At 41.7% G+C, this 14,017-nt stretch overlaps 1 protein-coding gene across 22 annotated transcripts in view; it reads left to right on the forward strand.

The window, feature by feature from the left end:
• The first annotated feature begins 341 nt into the window (after window positions 1-341).
• MYT1L (myelin transcription factor 1 like) overlaps window positions 342-14,017 on the forward strand; it is a 429,846-nt gene continuing 416,170 nt past the window's right edge. For 2 of the 22 annotated variants that reach the window (XM_045447883.1, XM_045447888.1), the window contains exon 1: window positions 348-639. The gene's annotated coding sequence lies outside the window, so the exon portion shown is untranslated. Of the gene's footprint in view, window positions 736-786; window positions 871-5,399; window positions 5,827-6,879; window positions 7,090-7,215; window positions 7,362-7,414; window positions 7,581-14,017 lie in introns of those variants that run through there. The other 20 variants (XM_045447869.1, XM_045447876.1, XM_045447886.1 and 17 more) reach the window with 19 other exon arrangements.

Below are 14,017 nucleotides of genomic sequence, written 5' to 3' on the forward strand. Positions count from 1 at the left end.
CACACACACACACACACACACACACACATGCGCGCGCGCATTTCCACAGCATGCCTTGAAATTCTAGTTTTCTTCATGGTCAGTGCAAACTGCAGTGTGTGTGTGTGTGTGTGTGTGTGTGTGTGTGTTTACCTGGTAACTAGCTGGGGTGGTACACCTGATTTAGCTGGAGACTTTGATTTGTGGGATTGACAACCTTATTATGCAGTGAGCTTATTATTGATATTATTCTGCTCTCGGTTGCCATGGCCACCTTGTGAGAGACATTCAATTTTCTCTCTTCCATCATCATTATCTATGAGGCCATCTGTTGTGGAAAATGAATTCAGCCTCATTTGCATGACTGATAAGCAATTTTTTTTTTTATCTATTTAACAGAAGGTCATATGCCGGGGATTTGGAGCTCGTGAAAAAAAAAATGTGGAGGAAAAAAAAGCATATCGAGAGCATGAGTGGGAGTGTGTGCATCAGGGGACGCATGTGGAAGTGAAACAGATCCCTCAGGCCTGCGAGCCGATCGCACTGCATTTGTCAGTCCTGCCCGGGCGACATTTTTTCCCTAAGCTACCGCACACTAAGCAGTGAGAGAGCTTTCCTCGCAGTCTTCTTGAAGCCCCCTGATTTTTTTACTTATTGTTGGTGGGTGTATTTCATTTTATGCTTTATTCCCTGGACTATGGGTTATGATGTCAATATTCACTGGAGACAAAAAGCAACCTTTTCTGCATCTCGGTGGTAGGCATATTCCTCTCTTCCTTTCAGACCGGTGGTGGAAAGGGGTTTTCTTTTCTTTGGGTGTCTGTTGAGCCAGCACAGTTACCAGCAGTGAGTTTGTCTTGAACTTGTGAGCGGCTGTGGTCATGTCGTGAGGTATGTGGTCTTCGTTAGGTGAATTCTGTGGACTCGGTGGACAGCGGACGTGTTTCCGTGGTCCGGAGCCTCGTGCTGCAGTGCCCATTGTTTGCTCCTTTTTAAAGTTATTTTTACAGCATGGCTGGGAGCTGCAATGTTCCAGGTCTAGGGAGTGCGTAATCCACAGAAGTCTCTCTTTATGGCAAAATGGGTATTGAGATGCATGCCTTAACTGTGGTGTTGTTTATTTAAAAAAAAAAAAAAAAAAAAAAAAAACAAACTTGCTGCATGACGATCCTTAGAGGATTTGCGGGCACTGAAGCCAGAACTTCACAGAGACTTTACTGGGTTACTTTACATTGCAAATAAAGCATAGCATTTTTACAGAGGCTGTTAAAACATGAGATGTCCTTGCTGTGATGTTACATTTGCCTAGATGGTAAGAAAGTTGGCTTATATTGTTTAAACTCAGAAACTCGAAGATTTTTAACTATAGCCTGAATGTTTGAAGTTCATAATGATGAAACATTATTTCAATTATAACAGAAATATGTCTTCTAAAGCAACTTAAATTAATAAACTGGATGTTCAAACTGCACACTTTAATTTCAAGATAGGTCACAATAAAGAAATAAATATATATGCAAATATTCACATGATAGTTATTTATTCAAAATATAGAGCACTGATTTTGAAGTTAGTATGAAACTAGCCATGACAATTTTTTATGTTACTAACACTATATAATCTATAGAATTTTTAAGTTATTTATTTACTTAGGGTAAAAATATTTTTATAGGAGCTTTTTGGCTTAAGTGTATTTTACTGCACAAAATTAACTTCATAGAGAAAAGCACCCTACCACCACCCTTATAGGCATAAGGGAGTCTTTCTAATTGTTCAAGTTCATAAAAGTTATGTTGCTTTCTAACTGATACAGATAAAAATGTGATCACCTTTAAAAAAAATGGTTTGCACAGTATTCCTTTTTGAAAAACAGTTCCATTGCATTCCTGTAAGTTTTCACCTCTCAAGAACTTTGAATACAAAGTGTTGATTGTATATTACATGCACTACCAAGTGACACATTCTAGAAAAATGGAAGTTTATTTTTTCTAATTGATGTGGAAGAAAGTGTATTATTCTATGATCTTGAGTACAATAAGTTCATTGGTTAAAGTTCTCCTTAAAGTTGAACTGTGGTTACATATTTTCTGTATTAGAGACAATAGACCATGGCTGGTGTGTTTGTAAGATAGTTTTTTACTTGATGGCACTTCTTTTAAAACTCTTGCTACAGTAGCACGGACTACTCATAAGCACTAGCGGCTGTTATATAATCCTTCCTTTTTAAATCAGCCATTTTTTAAATATATTTTAGCTTGAGTATTAGAGAAATGATTTCATTTTAAATATTAATTTCACACTTAGAAAGTTCAAAACAACCAAAGCCTGATAGTTTGTGAGGATTATTTAAAGTGACATCACTTTTCTCAGGGGACTGTAGTTAAGGCACAGTAGCGTGATACCTGGATCTATATTATAAGATGAAGGATTATGCTGTTGCCTTTTGATCAGTACATGTAGCCTTCAGATTTGTAAAGCAGAATTGTCAACTTCTGAGAAACCTAGGAGGTAGCATAGTTGATTTTTCCCTCCCCCCCCAAAAAAAAAGTTAATTACCAATCTTGGTTGGATTCTTCCTTGCCTCCCTGACATTTGACTGCTGCTAATTCACTGATTAATCTCATTAATGTGATTATAGTGGGATTTGGAGCTGGCTGCCATTGTTCTGTAGACAGTGCTATTCAGCCTGAGCACTTTGCCACCTCATTCAGTTTTGCTGTGATTTTTCAAAGGCTGGTTGAGTGAGCTATTGTGAGCAAGGCTCCTCTCCCTTTCCCTTTCAGCACCGGGAGCTGTCCGCTGCTGATAGCAATTACATTCAGCGGTGACTGACTTCCTACTAGTTTACTGGCAATGTGAAAATGGCTTACTTTCATCACCTTAATGATTGTGCTCCTTGAGGAAGAAGCAGGAGCAGCCTTTACGGTCACAATTGGGTGTTCTGAAGATGGTGGCAGAAAGGGTATGCAATCTCAGTATTTTATTTTGCACATAAAAATTTTACCCTACTTTCCAAATCACCAAACATGATTTCATTAGAATTACGTGCATATGTACAACTGTGAGTGGAAAAACTATAAACACTAGGTAGACATGTTTTTTCAGGTGGAAAATATTTCTGTAATAGAAATTTATGTAATAATTAATAAAATTTTATTTTCGGAACCGTGAACTAGGATTATCAAGATGAACCAGTAAGGCAAAAAGTGCACGTAAAACATAAATTTCAACTTCTCTTGAGCTAAACTTGCATCCTCCAGTAAAACTTAGGCTGATTTCATACATGTGAAGCTGACATCAAAGTTGAAGGCCCAATAATTTGTGACCGTGGATGTGTGATGTACCAAAATCCCTGAAGGAATGAAAGCACCTAATTTCCTTTTGGGTTATAAAAACAGCACAAGCATGATTTTAGGAAAATGTGAGCATTTTTAGAAAAGGAGCCTCTTCCGTGTATGGTTTTCATTGTTCCTGATGTGTTTTCACGTAGCTTATTTATTTTTTACTGTCTTGAAAATATTTATGTTTCATGGCTTACTACCGAATGCACCTGATGTTTTATGTCTGTTTTCTATGCCAATTTTCAATACATTAGGGAGAAGAAATAACTTATTTTTGCAACTTCAAGGTTTTTTAAAGTTTCTCTATTCGTTAAAACTATACTTGAAATTTAGAGTCAGTAATATGACTATTTGTTGATTTGCTTTTGGAAACACCTCACATGTGTGATTTAAAAATCCAAACCAGTCCTCTGTGAAAAAAATTATTCTGTTGCCTAAATAATATTTTCAGAGTCATATGGGTAGATTTCCAACTCTACCTGTAAGATAATCTAATTTGAGGGAGAGGTATTGTTTAAGAAACACAGTATATCACCTAAAATACTTTGTTTACTTATTTCATATTTTAATGGCTATCTTTTTAACTTCAAACAACTTAACATTTTAATTACCCTTAAATATTTTATATCAAGAAACCCACTTAGTGTACTAAGAGGGATTAGCAAGGCGCTTTTCGGTAAAGACCGCCCTGCCCTGACATTGAAGTGTGGCCCATCTGGCTGTCCCCTTGAGTTCAGGGCTACAATTCCAATCAATAACCAGGTTTTCAACTGCATCTACTACCTAGCCATAAAGTCTGCCTTGACACAAAGTCCCACCAGAAGTCTTTCCAGGAAGCAAATGAATGCAGATTCAGAAAGAAAGATCTTTATTTTTGGTAAATTCTTATAATCAAATTACTTCATATCATAATTTCATTGCAATAGTATTATTTGTTTTCTTACTTTCAAATTTTTAAAAGGGCCCTTTTCACAAATGTCTTTTTTTTGTTTTCTTTGAAAATATGTGTAGCATTCCTTAGAAAGGAGTAACAGAGGCTAAACTTGAACAAGACTTGCAAATGATTAACATATTTTTCAGCACGCCAGCTAAGTTTCATCAAACCACATTCTTTACCACAACCCTACACCTGGCACTGATCTATGTTTATTCCAAATTAAACTAAAGAGAAAAGATATTACAAACTTTAAGTTGTGTGTGTGCATAAAATTATTTTTATAAATTCTATTTTGCACTGGTGGGGGTAAATTGTATCCAAATATCATGTGTGGCTGATATTTAAAGAAAGGATATTTTTTTTAATTGGCACATACCAAAAATTAGAAATTTTGTCTACAATGATCATAACTTGTACAAGAAATAATATTAAACTCTCTACTTTTGTAGTAATCTATTGTATGATTTTTCTGATATCAGATTATTTTAAGGTAGCAGCTATACATTTTCCATGAGTAGGCTGTATTTCAATGCAACATGGTTTCATTTTGGAGTATGCTTTGTGTCCTGTCCTCTCTCTGTCTCTCTCTCTCTCTCTCTCTCTCTCCCTCCCTCCCTCTTTCTCCCTGCCTCTCCCTCTCCCTCACTCTCCCCCTCCCTCTCCCTCTCTCTGTAACTCTGTTCCTGTTTGTCTGTTTTTGCCTCCCTCTCTTCTCTCTGTGTCTCTTTCACACCTGCATTGTTCAAGCATACACAATGATTTTTCTATGCCTGTTTTCACAATGAAACTGTTTTAAGCTTTGACATCATAATGAGTCCTCAGGGTATCTGTAGAAGTAATCAGAGATGGCAGAGAAAATGTAAGCCAGGTGTTATAAAAGTAGGAAGAACGCACAAATGCCTATTTATTATGTGAAGAAATACTGATAAGCATTGCTGTGTCGGGCTGTTCTCTTGGAAAATTTTTCCTAAAATGTATCTCTTTAAAAAAAATCCTTACTCCCCACGTGGTGATTATTGGAAAAGTTGGGAGGGGGAGGAAAATATTTTAGTCTCAGTGAAAGGGGTGTTGTGCTGTGAGAAGGCAGAATGGATATTCTCCTAAAGCATCTCTAGCTCTCGCACTGCAGTGATTTCCAGCAGGGCTGGGTGGGAAGGGAACTGTAGCCTGTGTAGGAACCAGTGTATCTGGTCTCAACACGTCAGGCAAGAGGCTCGGGATTTAGGGGAATCACCTCTGAAAGCTAGAATAAGGTGTTCCTGGGAACTTCAGACTTCTGCGCTGCCCACCCCCCACCCCCACCCCGACGGAAGCCACAGTCAGCATTGTGTTCTGTGGAAAGCCTGCAGTGGTTTATCACTGGTGGTGGTTCTGCCCCAGACTCTCCGTCTACACAGTGAGCTGACAGTGACAGCGCTGGAGGGTAGGGGCGGATGGAGCGGGGATGTATAGGGAGACGCGATCAACACGTGCCATGGGCTCTCCACAGCAGAAATAGCCCTGCATGTGTAGAGAAATAGACTGCGGAACGGGATCTCTCTCGATGGCCACCAACTCTTCTGCGAAAAGGTATCGCTTTCTCTCTATTTCAAGGCTGCATATGATTTATCTGCTTGTTGCAACTTCCAGCTCTTTAGAATTATTTCATCTGATCTCCCCAGCAAATGGTTGTTTCCCTCCCTACCTGTCAGTTCTTATTTGATGACAGATCACAGCACTTCTTAAAATCGCCTGGTTTGGTGTGCAAATGAGCCAAGAATGGGCTCCTTCTCCAAGAGAGCTAGACCTCCGGTATCACATCATCGTGGGCAGGCCCCCAGATACCTGTGTGCTGCTGGGTTGTCATTAAACAGAAGTCTGTGTCTGCAAGGCTAGCGTCCAGGGGGAGGAGTGGGAGGTGCTAAGTAGCCTTTGTGATTTAATGTGGACTTTCATAGTGGTGAGTGTTATAACAGAGGTCTGCAGACAGCGCGGTGCTATAGTTACTGCTGGACTGAAGCTTTATTGCTTGACCCAAGAAGCCATCTATAAAATCAGCACTTTTTTTTTTTTACCGGAAAAATGCTAATGAAAGTCATATATCTATGTTCCTTTCCGTATTTTGAAATCGTATCTGGTCTTGCCTTTGCGGATCAAACTTTCTCTGGTATTTTTTTTCCCTTCGAGCCATAGCGAGAGATGGATGATGTTTGAACTTTCTTGGAGAGATAGTTTTATGTCTTTTGTTTTAAAAGAAAGTGATCACAGGAGCTGGTAGTGAGGCAGAACCCAGTGTGGTTGGCAACCCCAGGGACGGTGAAGACTCAGTTCAGTTAACTCTTGTGTGGCTGCTCTTCCCCTTTTGCGGTCCAGCACAGGCTTCGGAACCTCTTTTTGCTTTGTTTGGATGCTAGGCACTCGCACCATGTGAAGCACTGCAGGTCTGGCTGACTCTGCGAGACTCCTTCGGCCACAGTGTGAATCCACCGTAACATCAATGACGGGAGGTGGGGGGTGTTTTTAGATCCACTGCCTCCCGGGTGACTGTTCCCGGCCTGCCTCTGGTATTCACAGTTCCCATCTATTACAGTGAATACGGCTCTGCACATGATACCCATTCTGCTCCGGAGATTTAGGGGCCTGTGGGTACAATGTAAGAAACATACAGCACGCATCCCCAATCTTGTCTGACTGTGTTGCAAGCTTCATAAACAGGAAGGTTAGAAATGACTGGTTGAAGCCACAGCTATCCCTTGAAAAATACCTAGCACAGCGCTGAAGTCCCCTCCCCGGGCTAGGATTTGGGGAAATGGATATGTTTGGTAGTTCTTAGAGGATGCAGCCCGACACAGGGTAAGTCAGCGGCGTGCTGGTGGTGCTGTGCGGCCATGGCCTCCCCGGGAGCCCCGCTCGGCACGCGCGACAGCCCGGCCGGCGTTTAGTGGTGTCAACTTATTAATTTCCATCTTCGACTTCAGGCCTGTTAGTTTCCTGTCTGAAAGCATTATTACTTTTGTCCATGTGGCAAAATAATTAGCATACAGATGAGCAGTGGCCCGGCGTCTGAGCGCCGGCAGAGGGAAGATGTGCAGTGGAAAGTTGATTGGATGAACGCGGAACAAATGGTAGGCGTTGAGGAGCCCCGCAAGAGTTCTGGGGCCGTGGAGCGGGGTGCGGGCTTTTCTGGGTGAGTCCCCGACATGGAAGGCAGGGTGGCTGCCGTGGGGACGGCTGCCTGCCAGACGCCGGCCTAGCCGAAGCGGCCGGGGGCTGCAGCCACAGATCATGCGTCTGGACCACTCTGTTTTGCGATGCTCCAGGTTGCTCTTTGATGGTCCCTGCAGGTAAATATGTCCTGTCCTCCTTGTTGTTTCCAGAGCGGTGGCTCTGCTTCCCAAAGTGGAGCAAAGTTCAACTCCTCCTGGTCAGTAACAAAAGAACAGTCATTTGCTGCTGGTTTGGGGTGGATGCTCCATCCATCTTCCTGTGCCTGGGTCTGGAGTGAAAATTCCCCGTTTAGAGATTCCTGTGCTCAGAAATGTACAGCAGCCATTATTCAAGGTGTTTAATTAATATTTGCCGGAACAGTGTCTCCAGGCCAGTAAAATTCGCGAACGTTGTTTCAGGTGAAGCCCAGACATAATTAGTTTTGACTGGTGTATATTTTTCCTGGCTGGGAAGGGGATTTTAGCCAATTTAACCAGCAACTTACTGGAGATTGTGGAAACCGAACTCAAGTTTCTATTGATCTGTACAATCCATAGATAGGAAATATAAAAATCAGCACGGCCTCTGATACTTTCCGTTCTTTCCGGGGGAAAGAAAAATTGGAAGCTGGTTTTACAAACCAGTCTCCTGAGTTGGGAAATAACGGTAAGCCTGCTGGAACCCCAGTTTTCCATTGTCACCAGTGACACACATTTCTTATATAATTCTCTGGCTTTAAGACTGCAGTATGGGTGTTTCAGTGTCTAGTTAAATATACTTCCTTCTCCGGGAATTCACTGATAAATAGTTCTCTCTTGTTTTCATAATTTCTACTCTCCTTAAAAGGTAAGGTTTTCATTTTCACTGACCTAATTATTTCGCGTGTTTCTAAGGTGGAACTTAAGTAGGAATTATTACCCTCAAACCGTCTATTGACAGTTTCTTAAATATATCACATCACTTCGTGATTCTAGTTTGCTTTTATTTTTAGGCTTTCTTTTCCTTTTCTTTCTTTCTTTCTTCTTTCTTTCTTTCTTTCTTTCTTTTTTTTTTTTTTTGAAAGAGTTGCTTCACTTTATTTAGCTGTTTGCTTTAGACAATGACAGCAACCATTTGACAGAAAATGCAACTTTTTGGAGGGTCATTTCTTGTGTTTTTTAAAAAAAACTCTGCCTTTCCGAAAAAAGAGAAAACTCTCTCCAGCAAACCTCAACCTCAACCTCAAACACAAGGTATCGGAAAACATATTAACCCTTTGTGGGAAGCTCCTGCCTGACATTTGGCTTTGACCGTTTTCTCCTCGTGCTGCAAGTTTCTGAATACTCACACTGAGCTGATTATCCATTTATTGTTTGCATAATAGATGAATCCTCTATTTTTGCATCTATGAATACATATTATATTTTTTTTCAATTTTATTTCTCAATTTGCTGGTAAACAAGAATGAGAAAACAGTTGACTTTTTTTTATTTAACTCAGCAGTACTGAACAGCAAATTGTTCTCAGATTCCTGAATCTTACCTAGAGGAAGGAAATATTTGTTCTTTTTCCAAGCTAGATTTTATCTAAGCGTTGAGCCAAGCTTTCTGTGATCAAAATGACTCCTTGTAGTTTGATGACAGGTTATAACTTTCTTGGGGCAAAACATGAGCATTGAGTTTTTGCTCTCAATGTGTCCATTTACTAACAGAAGGGGACACTGGTGTGTCACCTACCAGTGTCTTCCTTTGTGCCCGGCTGGGTCTCAGAGTTGTAGCCCAGCTTGTTTTAAGGGCCAAAATTATGTCATATGAGTTTCCACTTGACAGACTCACTTTATGCCACTATCTGTCACATTAGCTCTCAGGCACCGTGGGGTTGGGAAGGGCTTGCCTTCAAAGACAATGAAAGAATAAAAGGTCCCACAGCTAGAAATATGGTGATGTGCACCTGCCTGGAAATGTGATTTCTAAGGGAATCTTTCTTGCTTCCCTCCTTCTTTCCTTTCTTGTTTCCTTTCTTGTTTCCTTCCTTCCTTCCTTCCTTCCTTCCTTCCTTCCTTCCTTCCTTTTTTCCTTCCTTCCTTCCTTCCCTCCTTCCTCCCTCTTAAATTTTTTTTGGTTTACCTCTACGGTTGGAGATCAACTTTGGAAAGAAAAGCAGCTTTCCATAGCAAATTTTTAAAGCAACGAGTGAGATGCCAAAACATTAGTGAAAGATCAGGCCCTCTCTGCCTCGCTGGGGAGGAGTGGTTGGTGCACGGGCAGTGGTGTGCCCTGAGGGGTCCGCTCTGCCTCAGGTGACAAGGGCCAGTCTCTGCCAGGGATCCCATTGATTGTGCATGAATATGGTGTAAATATTTTTCTTTCAAGAGCTTGTTTTTGGCCTTATTTCTTTAACATTGTATACTACGATGTATTTTTGCACTCCCAGGAGTACTCAATTAATCTCTTCAAGGGTTTTGTGAGTGAGCGTGTGTATGTGTTTCTAAACCGCCGATATGACAGTGCTCTGTGCAAGCTGAAAGCCCTTGAGCCATTGGGTTAATACGTGCGCCGTGTCAACCTGCTTTGGATATATTTGTGCACCCATCAATAGAGCTGCAAGGAACTTTATGGCTCAATATTACACACCGACTGCTTTTGGCTAAAGTCTGACAGCTCCAGTCTCAAATTGCTTTAGAGAGAATGTCCTTAAGCTTACTGGACATTCGCTTGAGATATTTTCAGGTTTGGAATGTCAGCTCTACATCTCTAAATCAAACAACTCGTGAATTAATAATTTATGAGGCGGGGGCTCTTTTTAGTACATTGACAAAGATGTTCGTTCTAGGATTTCTGGTTTCAAACCCTGTTTTGGGTGGTATCTTCGTGCCATATCTCAACATAGACTCGTGGTGTATTTGGATGGCCCTCAACAGAATGGCTTTCTGAAGTCAGTATCGCCTCCCGATCTCAGGGCCTACTGTACCACTCAGCCCTGAAAGGGATAGATAGTTCTTAGAGCCTGACTTCAAATCTGGCCCCATCCCCTGCCACCCGGGCACATGTATGCCACTAGCCTGTGCCATCTGAACAGAAGCTGAGAGCACAGAGCATTGTCGCCATGAAACAATGCTAGCCAGACTGGTTGTGGAAATAATCGAGTCTGCAGGGCACCCCATAGAGAGCCATCAAATCAAGTCTGCTCTGGAGCTGTCTGCTAGATTGTGAACATTCAGAAATCAATGCTGCATCTGCTAGTGGACCCTCTGGTTCACTGAAACTCCCACCTGCCTAATGCATCTGGGCAAGAGCTTTTCAGAAACCAGTTTCCTTCAGGATAAATTTAATACGTCTTGAGGGCCAGGCAGAAGCAAATTGATTCTATCTTTGCACCAGGAAAACTCATAAACATCTGTAAGAACACAGATTTTCCACAACCCCCGGATTAGGGGCTGCGATTTTGTGAAACAGCCCAAGCCTACTCCCTTCATACCTCATGCCAGCATGGCATTTTTTAATTAGGAAGTTGATTAAAAAGGGCACGGTAGACCACGGATGTATGGTCCTTTGGCATCCATCCAGCTGTTTGTTGTCTGGGTCGTGGAAGGTACTAATCACCAGTTGCAGGGAAGAGGGGGAAATCGTCACAAGCCTGAAGGGTGGGAAGTTGCAATTGCCCTGATGTGTGTGCTGATGGCAGTTGGTCATAGCTTTACCCACGTCAGCCTCTTCTGCAGACAGACTTGCTGGCTTCCTTTATGACACAGTGATCATTTGCACTTTGGACACATGCTGTAACTGGGTGTATTGCACTGAGAAATTCTGTGGTTCCGGTCGCTCAGGAGTCAGTATGACAGGTCCTCATTTTTGCATTTTCCAAATACGAGTGTATGTTTGACCTCACATCCTGTAGTTTGGAGTGAATGGTGATAGTCGCCAGTGAGGGTTGTGCTGTTTATCTTCCAGGGTAACTGGGTTTTTTCTTTTATTCTTGTTTCTTATTCCTAAGGGAAATTCCTGTCTTCACTGGCTTTGTTTAGGGCTTGAAGTATATTACCAGAAGAATAAAATTTTATGCCTAATCGTAGTGTTCCTATGGCCAGTGTGGTGTGAATGAGTTCCATGATATCAATTTACCCCTACCCATCCCACATGTTGTGTTGTATGGGCACTTTCCCAAGCCCAAGTTCACCAAAGGAACAGAAAGAGACATCCCCAGGGAGCTCAGACAAGCCGCTGGCACCGAGGCCACCATGTCTGGGGCAGACATTAACTCAGGTCAAGATCAGGGGACATGACTTCCACCATGGGAATTTCAGCTGCTGGGGTCGTGATTCGTTCTTTTGTTCTTTCTCATGGACCCTACTTGCACATTTATCAATTATGTTCAGACTCTGCATTTTAGAAGAGTTTAGTTAACAGCCTAGCTAGAGTCAGTGACGAGGATGGGCAGCCTGGGGGCTCCCTCACCATCTTCACCTGCAAGAAAAAAACATCAAAGTCCGTGTTGGGAATTGCAGGCATTGGTTCCTGAAACTCAGCTGCCCCTTCCTTCTTACCACTTGACTGAACACCTCATACAACGTGCACGCACTGAGCACCTAGCATGTCAAAAGAGCCAAAGAGGTGGAGATGACAGTTAAACTTCTGACCCACAGTGTTTCAGGGTGTGTGCGTGTGTGCGTGTGTGTGTGCGTGCGCGTGCACACACACACACATTTTAGTAAGTGTATATTCATGTATAATCTGTAAAGTAAATATATAAATAGCTAATATTTTATATATTACACTTGCACAACATATATGTTATGTTCCATATACACAATATGTTATAGATTATATTTATAGATTATATACAAATATATACTTACTTTAAATAAGTGTATATATACATATTTTTTTAAATATATATATTTCTGATAAAGGGCAGTCACAATTTCTTCCAGATCTACTTTCCCTTGAATATGTTTTGAAATAGAGTAAACCACTTTTCCGACTTAATGGTACAAGTGGAGTAAACACTGAGGTCCCTTCCTTAGATGATTAACACTTCAGGGGTCTGGGTGGTCATTCTGAGACTTAGCTCTCAATTACATAGCATTATATAATCACATTTCTTTACTTAATTAACTCTATGATTTGAGTTTATCACCTTCTTACACAAATCTAGAGCTCAAGATTTGGACTTTGTGTGGGTTCTGCATCCTTGGTCCTCACTCATCAGAATTTCTAGGTTGACATCAGCCATCCTGTTATGGTGTGCAGTTAGGATGCAAACAAGTCTCTGCTTACCTGGGAATGCACGAAACAGTGAGCAAAATGCTGTTTTGAAGAAGGAGTGTTGGCAAATGTCAGCTGTCTGATTTGCAGTTTCTGAGCATCTCAAAGCTGTTGATCCCAGAGATCAACAACAGAACGTTTGAGTAGAGTGTGGTTAAGCCCCGGATTAGCGGCCAGGACCCAACCTCCCAAACAAACAGGAAGCTCCCCTGGTCCTACTTTCTCACCTCTGACTTCCTCTGTGACATCAGCAGTCGGCACCACGCCAGCAGCGAGCCGCCCGGCTTGGTCATCCTCGGGCTCCCCACTGGCTGAAGAGGCATCAGAAAGAGGACAGGACAGTTCAAATTGGAAACTGGTCATGCATTTCCGACCATTCACATGACTCCCTGCCACATTTCCACTGAGTCAGACCTGACTGAACATACTTATCTGTTCAGAATTAAGAATCCGTGATTAAACCCTACCAAAGAAAAGTAAGATTAGAAGTAGTGTTTTTATGGTCTCTCGGAGTCTGGGAATTTGCGTAGCTCAGTCGCTGCAAAGCTGCATGTCTTTGCTTAAAAACAGGAGTCAGGGGTTGCACGAAGCCGGGCGTGCTGGTGGATGCTGGACAGTTGTGTGTAACAGGAGGGGAATCTTTATCGTTGGCTCGGGTAAATTGCAGACTAATTTATGACTTGTTCCTTGGTTAACATGGCACATTTTGTACAGAATTAACCCTTGGAATTTTCAACTGAGTTTGTGTTCTAAGTCTATCAGTTATCTTTTGTTGTTCTTTTCATAATCCCAGGAATAAGGGTGGAGGTAGTTTCACTGCCCAAATGTTTTGGTTTTTGTTTTTTGGTTTTTGTTTTTTTTTTTTTTTTTTTTTTTTTAGTTAATATGCTGTTACTGGGGTTGTGTTAGCTCAAAAACAACCCTTTTCCCTAAGAGACCCACACCCGAAGTGCAAGCCAAGAAATGTTGTGTCTGTTCTCCAGGGAGGAGATAACACACCTGTTTACAAATGGGCTGTGCCACCTGTTCCTCTACTTTTAAAGTTAATGATCAAAACAGTACCCGATCAAGGGGTCACTGTGACAGGGAAGGCCGTCCCATTTGTGAGATGACAGGGGACCCCTCGTTCCTCATCCATGACATTGCATATGTTTTAAATTTTGCAAAAGTTAGAAAATATACTCAGCCCGTGACGAATACTCCACATCTTGGGTGTCGACAATCCAGGGTTAGATGCAGAATGTGTGTTAGGAGCATATGTGCTTTATACCTTCAAAATCCAACACATGCAGATTGAATCATTTGTTTTAGCATATGCGTATTCCTGAGGT

Source organism: Leopardus geoffroyi, chromosome A3, assembly GCF_018350155.1.
Source record: "Leopardus geoffroyi isolate Oge1 chromosome A3, O.geoffroyi_Oge1_pat1.0, whole genome shotgun sequence".
NCBI lineage: Eukaryota > Metazoa > Chordata > Mammalia > Carnivora > Felidae > Leopardus > Leopardus geoffroyi.